This window comes from Papaver somniferum, chromosome 9 (assembly GCF_003573695.1).
Source record: "Papaver somniferum cultivar HN1 chromosome 9, ASM357369v1, whole genome shotgun sequence".
Taxonomy (NCBI): Eukaryota; Viridiplantae; Streptophyta; class Magnoliopsida; order Ranunculales; family Papaveraceae; genus Papaver; species Papaver somniferum.
This window is the reverse complement of record NC_039366.1, coordinates 174197639-174214395: the sequence shown is the minus strand read 5'-3', so window position 1 is coordinate 174214395 and position 16757 is coordinate 174197639.

Genomic DNA, 16757 nt, shown 5'->3' with positions numbered 1-16757 from the left:
AAGTGACAGTAACGAGGATTTTCCATGTCTTCTTAAGTTGGTTCTTTCTTGACATATGGTAACTTGATTGCACCGTCTCGAACCCAGACATCTAATAATTCAATCACCTCTTCGATGGGAAAAGGGAAATCAAATGCTTCTTGATCATCCCCTGCACGTTGTGTAGGAGATTGTGCATCTCGAGTTTGATTATCCTTCCTTTGTGCTTTCGAAGGGGTCGGAGAAGTATGCTTGTGTTGCGGATCGGCTTTTCGTTTGCTCCCTTCTGCAACAACAATTATGGAAGGTTGGAGGTTGTATTGTTTGTTGATTAAACGTCTACTACCTCGAGTTTCTCGTGGTTCTTCAGAGTTTGTGGTTTTAGGTCCTCCAATAAAGCAGGTGCAGTAGTTGCAGATCTCTTAGCCGCTTCATGAAGTTCTGAGAAAGTCTGGAACCTGAGATTTTCCAATAAAGCCCTGTAGACTGGAATCATTCCATTGATGCACAAGTCCACGAGTTATTGTTCTGTGACATTTGGATCATGACAGTCCAGAGCTTGAACTCTGAACCTTTTCACATAATCATTAGGATGTTCATTGCTCCTTTGAAAATCCTTCCAGGATCAGAGAGGGTGATTTTCTCTGAAACAAAGAAATATTTCCTGTAGAAAGCATTAATCATTTCTCCCCAGCTTGTGATACTCCTGGTGCGATATTGTTGTACCAGGTATATGCTCTGCCTTTCAGAGATTTTAAAAATTTCTTCAGACGGACGACATGGTTGTGCTCATGTTCGCCCAATGCTTCCGAAAACTGGGAAACATGTTCTCGAGCATTGCATGTTCCATCATAAAGGGTGAATGTTGGAGAGGTATAACCTTTTGGTAGAGGAATCCTTTGTGTAGCAACAGGGTATGGAGGTTGGTGACGATGGACAGATGAAGTTTTATCTTTTCCACGGTCCTCCAAGAGGCGCTCCAAGTCTTCACGGGTGATGAAACTGGATTGTTCCTTCGCTGGCGGATTGTCTGCAACTTTAGCTTTAGGAACTTCTTCATCATATACTACATGGATTGGAGTGACTTCAGGATCAGCGTCTGAAGATGTTTCTTTAGCTTTTCTTTTCTCCTGAGTTTTCTCTGACATCTTGTCTGTGAGAGTCTTGAGATAATTGCATAACTCTTTCTGAGTGGCAGCCATGTCAATCTGATTCTTAGCAAGCGTCTCTTGCACCTTCATGAGATAACTTATTGTATGAGGGTTTTCTCTGACTTCCTCAGGAGACCGTCCGAAGATAGGATTGTTCCCAATGTTGGTTTGAGGAGGAGTGGTACCGCTAGTGCCGTTGTTAGGAGCCGGAGCAATTTCGGGAGTACCACCAGTATTGCTAGTGCTAGCATTGTTTGGGTTAGGGTTTGTAACTGAACCTGACCTAAGGCCAACCATCTTATGAAAATGTGAGATTGCAACCGAGAGAATGATCTCCCACTGTGGTCGCCAATCTGTAGATAGGGCAAAACGAGTTGTTGGTGTTTAAAGAATTGAGGAGACGACTGTGCGGATGAAACTCCTTGAACTGAGTGAACTGTCTAACCTCACACAGATGCACTACAAAAAAGGGAGTGCTTTGAATTCGAGAGATCAATCTGTAGGACTCCGGACTAAACCAAGACAATGGTCGTTCCAGAGTCAATTCGGTCACAAGATAGGATGGGTCGATCTGTAGGAGGGAAGCTGAGAAATATGTGAGATCAATGGTGAGGGTGTGTTGTGTATTCTGCGTGAAGAAATACGATAAGTTCTGATTGATTGAATTTGGTCTGTTGAGAGTAAATGTTCAGACGATGAGTTCGTGTGCTCTTGTTGTCTGTTGGACGAAAGAGTGTCTTTTTTTACGAAAAATTGTCTCGTTGTTTCAATCATGATTCAGAGACTTATTTATATTGCAAGAATTATAAACACCTTGATCCCATGAAGTGTGACAGTTGCTGGAGTCAAAGAGTGGGGAAGTAGAAATCGTGTTAAAACCATTTGCTCATCGTGCGGAGACTTGGTTGATTTTCTACCCACTACTTTGCTAACTCCTATAACTGCTTGCACGACTTGCTCACATTTTCATCGTGTATGAACACACGATGTAGACCGCCAGACCAAAACCCTAGTTGATATCCCCCATGTGACACGATTGATGTCTCGTGATTTTAGTTAGTCAGTTGCTGACTTGATGAGACGTTGAGTCTTTGTATTGCTGAGTCGAACTGATGTTCTGAGACTCATGAATTGGACGTGTCTGTTGAGACATAGGTACCATTGTCGAATAAATGTTGATAGTTAAGGTGAACAAATATTGTTTATTTGATGAATTGTTGAATATTGATAGTTGAACCAATATTCCTTAGTCTGAGCAAATATTGCACATCTGAGCAAATGTTGCTCGTTTGATGAATTATTGGTAACATAACCAAATAAAATATTAATAAAAAATATTGGCAACTGAACCGAGTATGATAATTAAAATGTTGATCACGGGATCAACGTAAAATTATTAGTGTTTGAATCTGCTCAGAATTATGTTTTGCAGAGCTTTGGATTCGAAACCCTAATTTTGATCAATTGCTGATTAATTGATGATTTATTGAAAATCAATCTACGGAGTGAAGGAGGGACCGGCTACATGCGATGATGAATCGACCATGTAACGCCCAGATGCTCGAGTGAGCAAATACCAAAGTCTCTTGAAGACCAGTTGGTGAAAAGATGATTAAATGCTGGTTTAATCATTCATTAAAATAATGTTCGTCTGAACCTTAGGTGATAAAACCTAATTAATTATGAAGAGATGAAGAACCGACCAAGGGGTCATGAAACCGACCCTGGTTGGTCATGGGACCGACTGACGATCGTTTTATGAAATTCCAAATTATTTGGAAGAGTTTGAACCTAATGTGAACAAATTAGGTCAAATGATGAAAAAGTGTGGGACTGGCCTTTTGCAAGCCAAAGATCCAACCTTGGTCGGTCAAGGTAATATGCTCATGTCACCAAAGTGTTCGTGTCTCAGTCCTGAGAATTTTGATATTTTCTGATGCGCGTTTGAGCAATACTTTGAGAAAATATGAATAAATCAAGGTTTTTGCTCAAACTGAGGAAACTTCATAAGATGAAGGAAATAATAATAATAAAATAAGGAATCATGAAGTGTGGGACCGTCTATAGCCAAGGCATGGCCCACCATCCAATAATCCCGGTCCCATGATACTTTTCCTAATTTTATATTATTTTCATGATTTTAGGGAAATATCATGAAATCAAGGTGTTTGTTGAAATAAAGGAGTTTTCCTTAAAGTGAAGGAGTTTCCATGAGATGAAGGAAACAATGATCATTAATAACAATAAAATAAGGGGTATGTGGGACCGGCCACGACTAGGGCATGGTCGGCCGGCTAGGGCTCGATCCCGCGAGTCTTCCCTAATTTTATATCTTTTCCTTAATGTGAAGGAAATATCATGAAACCAAGGAATTTCATGGGATGAAGAAAATAATAATAATAAAATAATAAGGAATGCACGGTGTGGGACCGTCCACAACTAGGGCATGACCGGCTAGTGAGCTTGGTCCCGCGACACCTTTCCTAATTTTTATTATTTCCTTGATACGGAGGAAACACCATGAAACTGAGGAGTTTCCTTAAAATGAAGGATATTTGTTCAAATAAAGGAATTTTCATGAGATGAAGGAAAAATAATAAAATATGATAAAATAAGGAATTAGGCGTGTGACTGGCCACGGCATGACTGGCCGGCCGGTGGGCCCAGTCCCCTAGCGCCTTTGCTTAATATATTATTATTATTATTATTCCTATTTTGCATAGGTTCATCGTTCCTTCGTATTTTTGAATGCTCGTTCGTGCATTCAGGTGCTCGTTAGTGCATCATAGCCGAATACACTTGCACAATTTTGGTCGGGGCTTACTCGATAGCGGCCCAGATGCCCGTACGTTGAATATTTATCATTAACCCGTGGAATTCTGCTGGGAAGAACCACAAATTGAAGTGATGAAATATTATGAAGAACGTAGAATATTTCTGAATATTCAGTTAATGAATTTAAGGATTAGAGATAATTAATTGATGGCTCTATACTAGCAGGCATGCTATCTAGGAGCATTAATTATCTGAGAGTCGAGTAATCTGAGCTTGTTGAAGCGTCATATTTCTTTTATATAGTCAGGGAAAACATTGTTACATCCTGAAGATGTTATTGCTATATACTAGAAGGCAAGCTGTCTAGGAGCCGTCTAATCTTTCGATTTTATATAGAAATATTTAATGAAATTGCTCAGTATTTATAAGATATGTCGTTGCCTCAGTTGAGAGACTACACATCTACATATACTCTGAGAGACAGTATTCTCAGTCAGAGATTCTTGCGGCATGAGCTTTCATGCTTTGGTGAGAGACATGAGCCTCAATACTCATCTGATTATTGGATCAGGAGCATGTACAATTATGGTTTTACGATTTTAGCCTTTGTCGAAAATCCACCATCTACAGGTACGCATACCTAAGTAGCCGGACATAGTTTGGGTTCGGTAGTATGCGAAATGGTATGCATACATTCCAAACTCAGTTGAATTTCCGGAACTTACACCTCATGCCAGTACGCATACCGATATTCATACTAAATTCCCGGACTTTCATTAAACAACCAGTACGCATACGGGCATACTATAGTTCCCGGACTTGGAATAACATGCGATAGTTAGCATACAAGTACGCATACTGTGATATATCCAATCATGGTTAATTGTCCTAAACTCCAATTTCAATCATTGAAACATTCTTGGAAGACGACAATAGCTGTCTCACAAAAACTATTAGCTTCAAAGCAATTTTTAAGTGATTGAATGATTAGTACGAAACATTACGAGTCTACATCAAATGACTGTCTCACACAAATCACGTAAGATGTTACAAGGCGATTTTCACATGATCATATTTTGACTTTCGTCAAGAATATAAGATGAGCTTGGTTAAAGCTAAAGCTTACCAACACATATTTCGACAAATATGTAAACGAGTTAAACTCATATCGAAATATCAAATGTGTATGATCGAAGACTATATAGCTATACGAATTTTGTCTCAAATAGGCGATAGAGTAGATAGACTTTTGAATGATAGATGAGTTCAAGTCTCCACATACCTTTTGTTGATGAAGTTCCACAAGCTCCCCGTAGTAGTTCTTCCTAATCCGAGACTTAGCTATAAGTAGACTAGAAATCAAGACTTATAGTTGAAAAGACGAGGGTACCCAAGTATACCTCAATCTAAAAAATTTCCACCTATAAGTCCTTTCTCCGAAAGTAATTATCTATGGACTGAGTCGAGATAATACAACTAATCGGTTCACACTTCGTGTGATCGTTTATGGATACGAGATCGAGACAATACGACAATAAGATAACTTGCGTGATTGACTATTGTTGATGGTGGTTTTTATCTTAGGGCGAAAACTGTAAAAGTCTGTCTACCTGACCCGGCATCAGAAGTAGTAGACCTTGATATATCTATATTCCGCAGGGAATTTGGAGAATATATCTGTTAGAGCATAGCTCGGTCGACCTCGCATGCGTTGTTATCTCAAGCATGTTTGTCAATGTTAGTGATCAAAACTATGAGTCTTGATTTCTAGACTACATAGCTAAGTCTCGGACTAGGATAGAAAAGTGTAGTTGAGCTCAAGGACTTCACGGAGATTCATCGTACAACGACGAAGATCTACTCAAGGAACCGTGGAACTTCATCAACAAAAAGGTATATGGAGACTTGAACTTATCTATCACTCAAAAGTCTATCTATTTTATCTCCTACTTCTTATGAGACAAAAAGTCGTATGCTATATAGACTGGATCATACAAATTTGATATTTCAAGCCGAGTATATCTCGCCTATCTATATCTCGAAATCATGTGTTGGTAAAGCGTTTCGCTTTGATCAATTTTATCTTCACCTATTGACGAAAGTCATGAAAAGTTTCAACTACTTTGAGAATTGCTCTGACGCGAAATGGTCTGTGAATAACGGCTATATAACGTCCTATGAGAATGTCTCAGTGATTGGAATGAGAGTTTAGATTACATAACCATGTATTCCTTAATCCGAAGTTTTCGAACTTTGTTGATTGAGAGAAACCGGAGGAATTGGCTTTGCCAAGTCCGCGAACCCAGTCCGCGAACTCAGCCCGCGAACTGACGGAAGTTCTTGTACCGAGAATTTCTGCTGGGATTTTCCAAAAACTCATTTGCGTGTAAGTCCGCGAACTCAGTCCGCGAACTGGAGAAAGCCTCTTTGCCGAGATTTTCTGTTGAGTTTGGAAAACTCCACCGGTTGTCTTAAGTCCGCGAACTTGTTTGTGAGCTTAAGAGGTTATGATCTAAAAATGTTCTCTGAACATGAAACTTAAATTACTAAGGAGTGCTTTATGCAAACCGTGGCTATAAAGTTCATGATCCGATTCAATCGAATCGAATCATCTTTGTTTCAATTGTGTCTTGTGTAGTTACATAAGATCTCATAGCAATTGAACAACTCTTTAACTAGTTCATTTGAGTCAATTGAACTAGTTATGGTGAAGAAGAACAAGGTTAATATGAAATGCTCATATGGTTAACCTTTTGGGTTACTATGTTGAACCAACATACACGTACACGTTTGGGCATGGTTTTCACAAACCCAGTAAACGTCTACCCAAGTGTGTGTGACAAGCTAATTTTTAGATCTAACGGTTGAGAAATAATAGCTTGAATCTAAATTAGGTTTTCATCTAACGGTGAATATGGATTGCTTTGTAACTAAGGCAAAACCCTGATTTGAAGACTATATAAATGAGACATCTAGCATTGTGCAAAACTAATCCCCACACGTCTGTGTGATACTAGTGCGCTCGCTAGAGTCGATTCTCCTTTAACCTTTGGTTTTCTTCTCTAAAACCAGGTTAACGACTTAAATACTTCATTGGAATTGTGAATCCAGACCGATACTACTTTTATTGTAGTTGTGTGATTTGATCTTGCATCTCCTATCGTACGAGTACAATCTTTGATTGGCTTGAGATCGTGAGAGTTCTCCGATAGGCAAGATAAAGAAGTCACAAACATCTTCGTCTCACTGTTTGTGATTCCTCGACAAACCGCCTGTGTAGTCAGGAAGCATTGTAGAGAGGTGATTGATTAATCTAGGATGTTCTTCAGGAATATAAGACCGGATTATCAATTGGTTCATGTTCACCTTGATTTCATATCTTAAGACGGAACAAAACCTAGGGTTTATCTGTGGGAGACAGATTTATTCTTTGATAGACTTTTATGTGTGAGACAGATTAGTTTATTATCAAGTCTGCGATTTTGGGTTGCAGCAACTCTTGGTTGTGGGTGAGATAAGCTAAGGGAATCAAGTGCGCAGTATCCTGCTGGGATCAGAGGCGTAGGAGTACAACTGTACCTTGGATCGGTGGGAGACTGATTGGGTTTCAACTATAGTCCAGTCCGAAGTTAGCTTGGAGTAGGCTAGTGTCTGTAGCGGCTTAATACAGTGTGTATTCAATCTGGACTAGGTCCCGGGGTTTTTCTGCATTTCCAGTTTTCTCGTTAACAAAACTTCTGGTGTCTGTGTTATTTCTTTTCCGCATTATATTTTATATAATTGAAATAATACAGGTGTGTGTTCGTGATCATCGATTGGAAATCCAACCTTTGTTTGTTGATTGATATTGATTGATCCTTGGACATTGGTCTTTGGTACCATCCAAGTTATTCCTTGTATTTGATAAAGACTCGCTATTGATTTTAGCTTGAGTAAAAATCAAATCAAAAGGGAGATATTAACTCCTTGAGATACTTTTATCTAGATTGAGTCTGACTGTCTAGTTGATTCTCTAGCAAAGTATTTTGGAGTTAGTCCATACAGATTGCTAAGCGAAATATTGGGTGGTGTTGTTAGACCCCCACTTTTTCAATTGGTATCAGAGCAGGCAAACACGCTAAGACCTCATCAGTCTGTGTTTGTAGCGATCTGACTCTATGGACAGAGGTGCTATCTCTATTAACGTACCACCAGTCTTCGATGGATCCAATTACTTATGATGGAAAATTTCTATACGAGATTTTCTTCAATCGCGTGATTTTCAATCATGGGTATATGTGGTTAATGGCTATGATGCTCCCGTTGTGACAGTCGGTGATGTAAACGTTCCCAAACCTATTGGTGAATACTCCGCTGTTGAGATAACTGCTGCAAAGTAAAATTCCGACGGTTTGAATGCTATCATACATGCCATTACCCCAAATCTTCAGCATCATGTGACAAACTGCACCAGATCTAAAGATGCTTGGGATATCTTAGAAACCGTATTTGAAGGCAACTCCATTGAAAAGGATGCTAGGCTTCAAAACCTTAATTCCGATTTGGAGAACCTTCGTATGGCAGATGAAGAAACATTTGATGAGTTTAATCAAAAGTGTCTGAAATTGTTAATGCATCTTTTGCATTGGTAAGACTATTCCTGAAAAGGACATTGTGATGAAAATTCTCAGATCGCTGTCATCTAGATACGAGTCTAAGAAGCATGCCATCGTTGAGGGGAATAACCTCGATAATCTTTCCAGAAACACCCTGGTTGGAAAGCTTAAGATCTTTGACCATGAGCATACATCCAAAGTCGGTAAGGATGCTGCCTTTAAGGCACATAAGAACATTAAATTATTGGTCAAAGGTAAGAGTGTTCATGTCTCTGAGGATGATCAGTCTGAGGATGATTTTTCGGATGAAGATCTTGAAAAATCAGTCTCCTTGTGTTAGAGCATAGCTCGATCAACCTCGCATGCGTTGTTATCTCAAGCATGTTTGTCAATGTTAGTGATCAAAACTATAAGTCTTGATTTCTAGCCTACATAGCTAAGTCTCGGACTAGGATAGAAAAGTGTAGTTGAGCTCAAGGACTTCATGGCGATTCATCATACAACGACGAAGATCTATACAAGGAACCGTGGAACTTCATCAACAAAAAGGTATGTGGAGACTTGAACTTATCTATCACTCAAAATTCTATTTCTTCTATCTCCTACTTCTTATGAGACAAAACTCGTATGCTATATAGACTAGATCATACACATTTGACATTTCGAGCTGAGCATTCATTGCTTATCTTTTATCTCGAAATCGTGTGTTTGTAAAGCGTTTCGCTTTGATCAAGTTTATCTTCACCTAGTGACGAAAGTCATGAAAAGTTTCAATCACTTTGAAAATTGCACTGATGCGAATCGGTCTATGAATAACAGCTACATAGCGTCCTCTGAGAATGTCTCAATGATTGAAATAAGATTTTAGATTACATAACCATGTATTCCTTGAACCTAAGTTTTCGAACTTTGTTGATCAAAAGAAATCGGGAGGATTGTGGAATTGGCTTGCCAAGTCCGCGAACCTAGTTCGCAGACTCAGTCTGCGAACTGTCGGAAGTTCTCGACCGAGAATTTCTGCTGGGATTTTCTGAAACTCGTTTGTGTGCTAAGTCCACGAACTCAGTCCGCGAACTGGCGGAAGTTCCCTTTCCGAGAATTTCTGCTGAGTTTGGAAAACTCAACCGATTAACTTAAGTCCGCGAACTTGTTTGTGAACTTAAGAGGTTATGATCTAAAGATGTGCTCTGAACATGAAACATTAAATTACTAAGGAATGCTTTATGCAAACCGTGGCTATAATGTTCATGAGCCGATTCAATCGAATCGAATCGAATCATCTTTGTTTCAATTGTGTCTTGTGTAGTTACATAAGATCTCATAGCAATTGAACAACTCTTTAACTTGTTCATTTGAGTCAATTGAACTAGTTATGGTGAAGAAGAACAAGGTTAATATGAAATGCTCATATGGTTAACCTTTTGGGTTACTATGTTGAACCAACATACACTTACACGTTTGGGCATGGTTTTCACGAACCCAGTAAACGTCTACCAAAGTGTGTGTGACAAGCTAAGTTTTCGATCTAACGGTTGAGAAGTATTAGCTTGAATTTAAATCAGGTTTTCATCTAACGGTGAATAAGGATTGCTTTGTAACTAAGGCAAAACCCTGATTTGAAGGCTATATAAAGGAGACATCTAGCATTGTGCAAAACTAATCCCCACACGTCTGTGTGCTACTAGTGCTCCCGCTAGAGTCGATCTCCATTAACCTTTGATTTTCTTCTCTAAAATCAGGTTAACGACTTAAAGACTTCGTTGGGATTGTGAAGCCAGATCGATACTACTTTATCGTAGTTGTGTGATTTGTCTTACATCTTCTATCGTATGAGTACAATCGATTGATTGGCTTGAGATCGTGAGAGTTCTCCGATAGGCAAGATAAAGAAGTCACAAACATCTTCTTCTCACTATTTGTGATTCCTCGACAATCCGCTTGTGTATTCAGGAAGGATTGTAGAGAGGTGATTGATTAATGTAGGCTGTTCTTCGGGAATATAAGACAGGATTATCAATTGGTTCCTGTTCACCTTGATTTTATATCAAAAGACGGAACAAAACCTAGGGTTTATCTGTGGGAGACAGATTTATCCTTTTATAGACTTTTCTATGTGAAACAGATATGTTTATTATCAAGTCTGTGATTTTGGGTTACAACAACTCTTGGTTGTGGGTGAGATCAGCTAAGGGAATAAAGTGTGATGTATTCTGCTGGGATCAGAGGCGTAGGAGTACAACTATACCTTGGAACGGTGGGAGACTGATTAGGGTTCAACTATAGTCCAGTCCGAAGTTAGTTTGCAGTAGGATAGTGTCTGCAGCGGCTTAATACAGTGTGTATTCAATCTGGACTAGGTCCCGGGGTTTTTCTGCATTTGCGGTTTCCTCGTTAACAAAATTTCTGGTGTCTGTGTTATTTTTTTTCCGCATTATATTTTATATAATTGAAATAATACAGGTTGTGCGTTAAGATCATCAACTTCTCTAATCCAACCTTTGGTTATTGATTGTAGTTGATTGATCCTTGGACATTGGTCTTTGGTACCGTCCAAGTTATTTCTCTTTGATAAAGACTCGCAGATTTATATTTGCTTGAGTAAAGATCAAATCGAGAGATTGAGATAATAACTCCTTGAGATATTTTTATCTAAATTGAGTCTGACTGTCTAGTTGATTCTCTAGCAAAGTATTTCGGAGTTAGTCCATACAGATTGCTAATCAAAATATTGGGTGGTGTTGTTAGACCCCCGCATTTTCATTTGGTATCAGAGCAGGCAAACACGTTTAAGACCTAACAAGTCCGTGTTTGTAACGATATGTATCTATGGATTATAAAGTCTCAATTAACGCTTCACCGGGTTTGAAAAATAACCGCCAGAAAAGGTCTGACAAACTGATATCTCTTCAAAAAGGGTTGGATGAATAAATCCGGATCAACTATGTCTTGTTGCTGAAATTGCAATTCTTAAGGATTTGATATCCGGAAATACTTCCCTTGAAAGGTTGAAAAATCTGAGTTGTTCCTCTCTCATGAAAAGTCATAAGTCAGATAGTAATCAACGGCAGGATGTTCAGAAAACTGATATGACAAGGAACCAGTCATACAATCTTCAAAGCATAGGCTCATGTTGTGGTCCATCCAATCATATACAACAAATTTGTATGTCCTTCCAAAAGAGTCTTAATGTTGCAAGTAATCTTTGTAAGAAAGCTAAACAACTGTATGACTCTCTAAAAGTTCATACAACTCTACCAGGAAACTCTAAATCGAGAAGTACTAGTAGTATGGGTGCCTTTGCTTTAAGATCTACATCTCCTTTTCAATGGTTTCTTGATAGTGGATGTAGTCGACATATGACAGGAGATCTCACTTGGTTTGTATCATCGGTTGACTACGAAGGAGGTCCTGTAACGTTCGGAGATGGAAGTTGTTGCTACATTAGAAAAAAGGGAACGATCAAGCTACCCGGTGTTCCAGAAATCCATGATGTGGTATACGTTAAAGGTATGACTGCTAATCTTCTTTTTACTAGTCAAATTTGCGACAAGGGACATCGAATTTTCTTCAATGCGAATGGATGTGATATTGTTGACAAATCCGGGAAGGTAATATTTCAAGGAACTCGTGATAAAAACAACTGTTATCTTCTTGATACTCAGTTTAGCAACCGCTGCAATTTGACTAAGGTGGAATCTACACATCTTTGGCATGAGCGTTTTGGTCACATCAATTATCGCCTTCTAACTAAGATCATTAACAAAGAACTTGTAAGATTCCCAAAATCAATGCAAAGATTGAAGGTGTATGTGGTGCCTGTCAAAAGGGTAAGCAAACGAAAGTTCACCATAAATCATCACGAGATATTCTCACTAAAGTTCCACTTGATTTAATTCATATGGATCTCTTCGAACCAATTCAACAACCCACTTTTGCCGGTAAGAAGTATGCTTTAGTTATGGTAGATGATTATACCAGATTCACTTGGGTTGCATTCCTATCTCATAAGAATGAAACTCTGAGTGAATTCAAGATTATTGTTAAAAGGATCCAGAACGAACAAGGTCGCAAACTAAAGAAAATTAGGAGCGATCGTGGCACTGAATTCAAAGACACCAAGGTATTCGAATTCTGTGACGAACTGGGGATCATTCAACAATACTCACCACCAATTACTCCTCAAGCTAATGGAGTTGCTGAAAGAAAGAATAGGAACATTCAGGAAATGGCCAGGGTAATGCTCCACAAAAAAAACTTACCTTTAAGATTTTGGGGAGAAGCTGTCTTTACAGCATGCTACTTGATCAACCGTGTGTATTTGCGGTCTAAAACCCTTAACACTCCTTATGAGTTATGGTACGGAAGAAAACCCAATCTACATTATCTCAGGGTTTTTGGAAGTAAGTGCTATATTCTGAAATATCGAGAACAGAAAGGGAAATTCGACACCAAAAGTGACGAAGGAATCTTTCTTGGATACGCTTCTGATAGTCGTGGTTTTCGAGTTTTTAATCTCAGAACTCAAGTCATGATGGAATCTTCTAATGTTATCATCAACAACATTAGTATCTTTCGTCAAGATAGTCCTCTTGCTGAATTTCCTCCAACAGAGACAATTGAGAAAATCAAAGAAATTCCAGAATCAGTTGAAGTTATCCCAACTGTTACAGATCCTGACATTTCTAGTGACGAGGAGAAGAGCACTGATCAAGCCATTCCTTATGAACAAGTATGTGTTCCTCCACAACATCTTTGGGTTCAAAGGAATCATGACCCCAACAACATTATTGGGGGAAGGGATTCTACAGCGAAAACAAGAGGTCAACTTCAAAATATATGCAATTTTGGTTGTTATCTTTCGCAGGTGGAACCAAGGAATATTGATGAAGCTCTGAAAGATCCCTTTTGGGTGAATGAAATGCATGAAGAGTTAAATCAATTTGAAATACAAGATGTCTGGGAACGTGTACCTTGTCCTCCAAATGTCAATATTGTTGGTACCAAATGGATATTCAAGAACAAGTCTGATGAGTATGGCACAATTGTCAGAAATAAAGCTAGACTTGTCGCTCAAGGATACTCACAGATTGAAGGAATCGATTTTGACGAAACCTTTGCTCCTATGGCACGTCTTGAGTCCATTCGACTTTTATTGGACCATGCCTGCTTTCTCAAGATTAAGTTGTTTCAGATGGACATAAAATCAGCGTTTCTGAATGGAATTTTAAAAGAGGAAGTCTATGTTGCTCAACCTAAAGGGTTCTAAAACCCTGATTTCCCTGATCATGTGATGAAGCTAAAAAAAGGCGTTATATGGATTGAAACAAGCACCAAGAGCCTGGTTTGAGAAACTCGCTACCTCTCTTATTAGAAAAGGATTTTCAAGAGGAGGAGCTGATAAAACATTGTTTACCAAATGGAGTGAGAAAGATGTTGTCATTGCTCAAATCTATGTAGATGATATCATCTATGGATCAACCTCTGAAAAATTTGCAAAAGACTTTCAAGTCTCCCTTGCTAAAGAATTCGAAATGATCAATGTTGGTGAGTTAAAATTTTTCTTAAGATTACAGATTCAACAACATAAAGAGGGTATTTACTTATCCCAAGAGAAGTACGCACGTAATCTTGTGTCAATATTTGGTCTGGATAAGTCATCTCCTAAACTGACTCATATGCCTACTACTGGTAAATTGCACAGGGATGAGAAAGAAGCAAAAGTGGATCAAAAATTATATCGATCCATTATAGGTATCCTTTTGTATCTTATAGCTACTAGACCTGATATTTCTTTTAGTGTTGGTTGTTGTGCCAGGTTTCAGGCGGATCCAAAAGAATCTCATCTTGCAGCTGCAAATAGAATCATACGATATATAAATCACACTTATGGGTATGGTCTCTATATACTTTTGATACTAATGCTGATCTTTCTGCTTATTCTGATACTGATTGGGAAGGTTGTGTAGAAGAAAGAAAAAGCACATCAGGGGGCTTCTACTATGTAGGTCTCAATCTTGTAGCATGGCATAGCAAGAAGCAAAATTCGCTTTGATCAAGTTTACCTTCACCTAGTGACGAAAGTCATGAAAAGTTTCAATCACTTTGAAAATTGCACTGATGCGAATCGGTCTATGAATAACGGCTACATAGCGTCCTCTGAGAATGTCTCAATGATTGAAATAAGAGTTTAGATTACATAACCATGTATTCCTTGAACCTAAGTTTTCGAACTTTGTTGATCAAGAGAAATCGGGATGATTGTGGAATTGGCTTGCCAAGTCCGCGAACTGTCGGAAGTTCTCGACCGAGAATTTCTGCTGGGATTTTCTGAAACTCGTTTGTGTGCTAAGTCCACGAACTCAGTCCGCGAACTGGCGGAAGTTACCTTTCCGAGAATTTCTGCTGAGTTTGGAAAACTCAACCGATTAACTTAAGTCCGCGAACTTGTTTGTGAACTTAAGAGGTTATGATCTAAAGATGTGCTCTGAACATGAAATATTAAATTACTAAGGAATGCTTTATGCAAACCGTGGCTATAATGTTCATGAGCCGATTCAATCGAATCGAATCGAATCATCTTTGTTTCAATTGTGTCTTGTGTAGTTACATAAGATCTCATAGCAATTGAACAACTCTTTAACTTGTTCATTTGAGTCAATTGAACTAGTTATGGTGAAGAATAACAAGGTTAATATGAAATGCTCATATGGTTAACCTTTTGGGTTACTATGTTGAACCAACATACACTTACACGTTTGGGCATGGTTTTCACGAACCCAGTAAACGTCTACCAAAGTGTGTGTGACAAGCTAAGTTTTCGATCTAACGGTTGAGAAATATTAGCTTGAATTTAAATCAGGTTTTCATCTAACGGTGAATAAGGATTGCTTTGTAACTAAGGCAAAACCCTGATTTGAAGGCTATATAAAGGAGACATCTAGCATTGTGCAAAACTAATCCCCACACGTCTGTGTGATACTAGTGCTCCCGCTAGAGTCGATCTCCATTAACCTTTGATTTTCTTCTCTAAAATCAGGTTAACGACTTAAAGACTTCGTTGGGATTGTGAAGCCGGATCGATACTACTTTATCGTAGTTGTGTGATTTGTCTTACATCTTCTATCGTATGAGTACAATCGATTGATTGGCTTGAGATCGTGAGAGTTCTCCGATAGGCAAGATAAAGAAGTCACAAACATATTCTTCTCACTATTTGTGATTCCTCGACAATCCGCTTGTGTAGTCAGGAAGGATTGTAGAGAGGTGATTGATTAATGTAGGCTGTTCTTCGGGAATATAAGACAGGATTATCAATTGGTTCCTGTTCACCTTGATTTTATATCAAAAGACGGAACAAAACCTAGGGTTTATCTGTGGGAGACAGATTTATCCTTTTATAGACTTTTCTATGTGAAACAGATCTGTTTATTATCAAGTCTGTGATTTTGGGTTACAACAACTCTTGGTTGTGGGTGAGATCAGCTAAGGGAATAAAGTGTGCAGTATTCTGCTGGGATCAGAGGCGTAGGAGTACAACTATACCTTGGAACGGTGGGAGACTGATTGGGGTTCAACTATAGTCCAGTATGAAGTTAGTTTGCAGTAGGCTAGTGTCTGCAGCGGCTTAATACAGTGTGTATTCAATCTGGACTAGGTCCCGGGGTTTTTCTGCATTTGCGGTTTCCTCGTTAACAAAATTTCTGGTGTCTGTGTTATTTTTTTTCCGCATTATATTTTATATAATTGAGATAATACAGGTTGTGCGTTAAGATCATCAACTTCTCTAATCCAACCTTTGGTTATTGATTGTAGTTGATTGATCCTTGGACATTGGTCTTTGGTACCGTCCAAGTTATTTCTCTTTGATAAAGACTCGCAGATTTATATTTGCTTGAGTAAAGATCAAATCGAGAGATTGAGATAATAAATCCTTGAGATATTTTTATCTAAATTGAGTCTGACTGTCTAGTTGATTCTCTAGCAAAGTATTTCGGAGTTAGTCCATACAGATTGCTAATCAAAATATTGGGTGGTGTTGTTAGAACCCCGCTTTTTCATTTGGTATCAGAGCAGGCAAACACGTTTAAGACCTAACAAGTCCGTGTTTGTAACGATATGTATCTATGGATTATAAAGTCTCAATTAACGCTTCACCGGGTTTGAAAAATAACCGCCAGAAAAGGTCTGACAAACTGATATCTCTTCAAAAAGGGTTGGATGAATAAATCCGGATCAACTATGTCTTGTTGCTGAAATT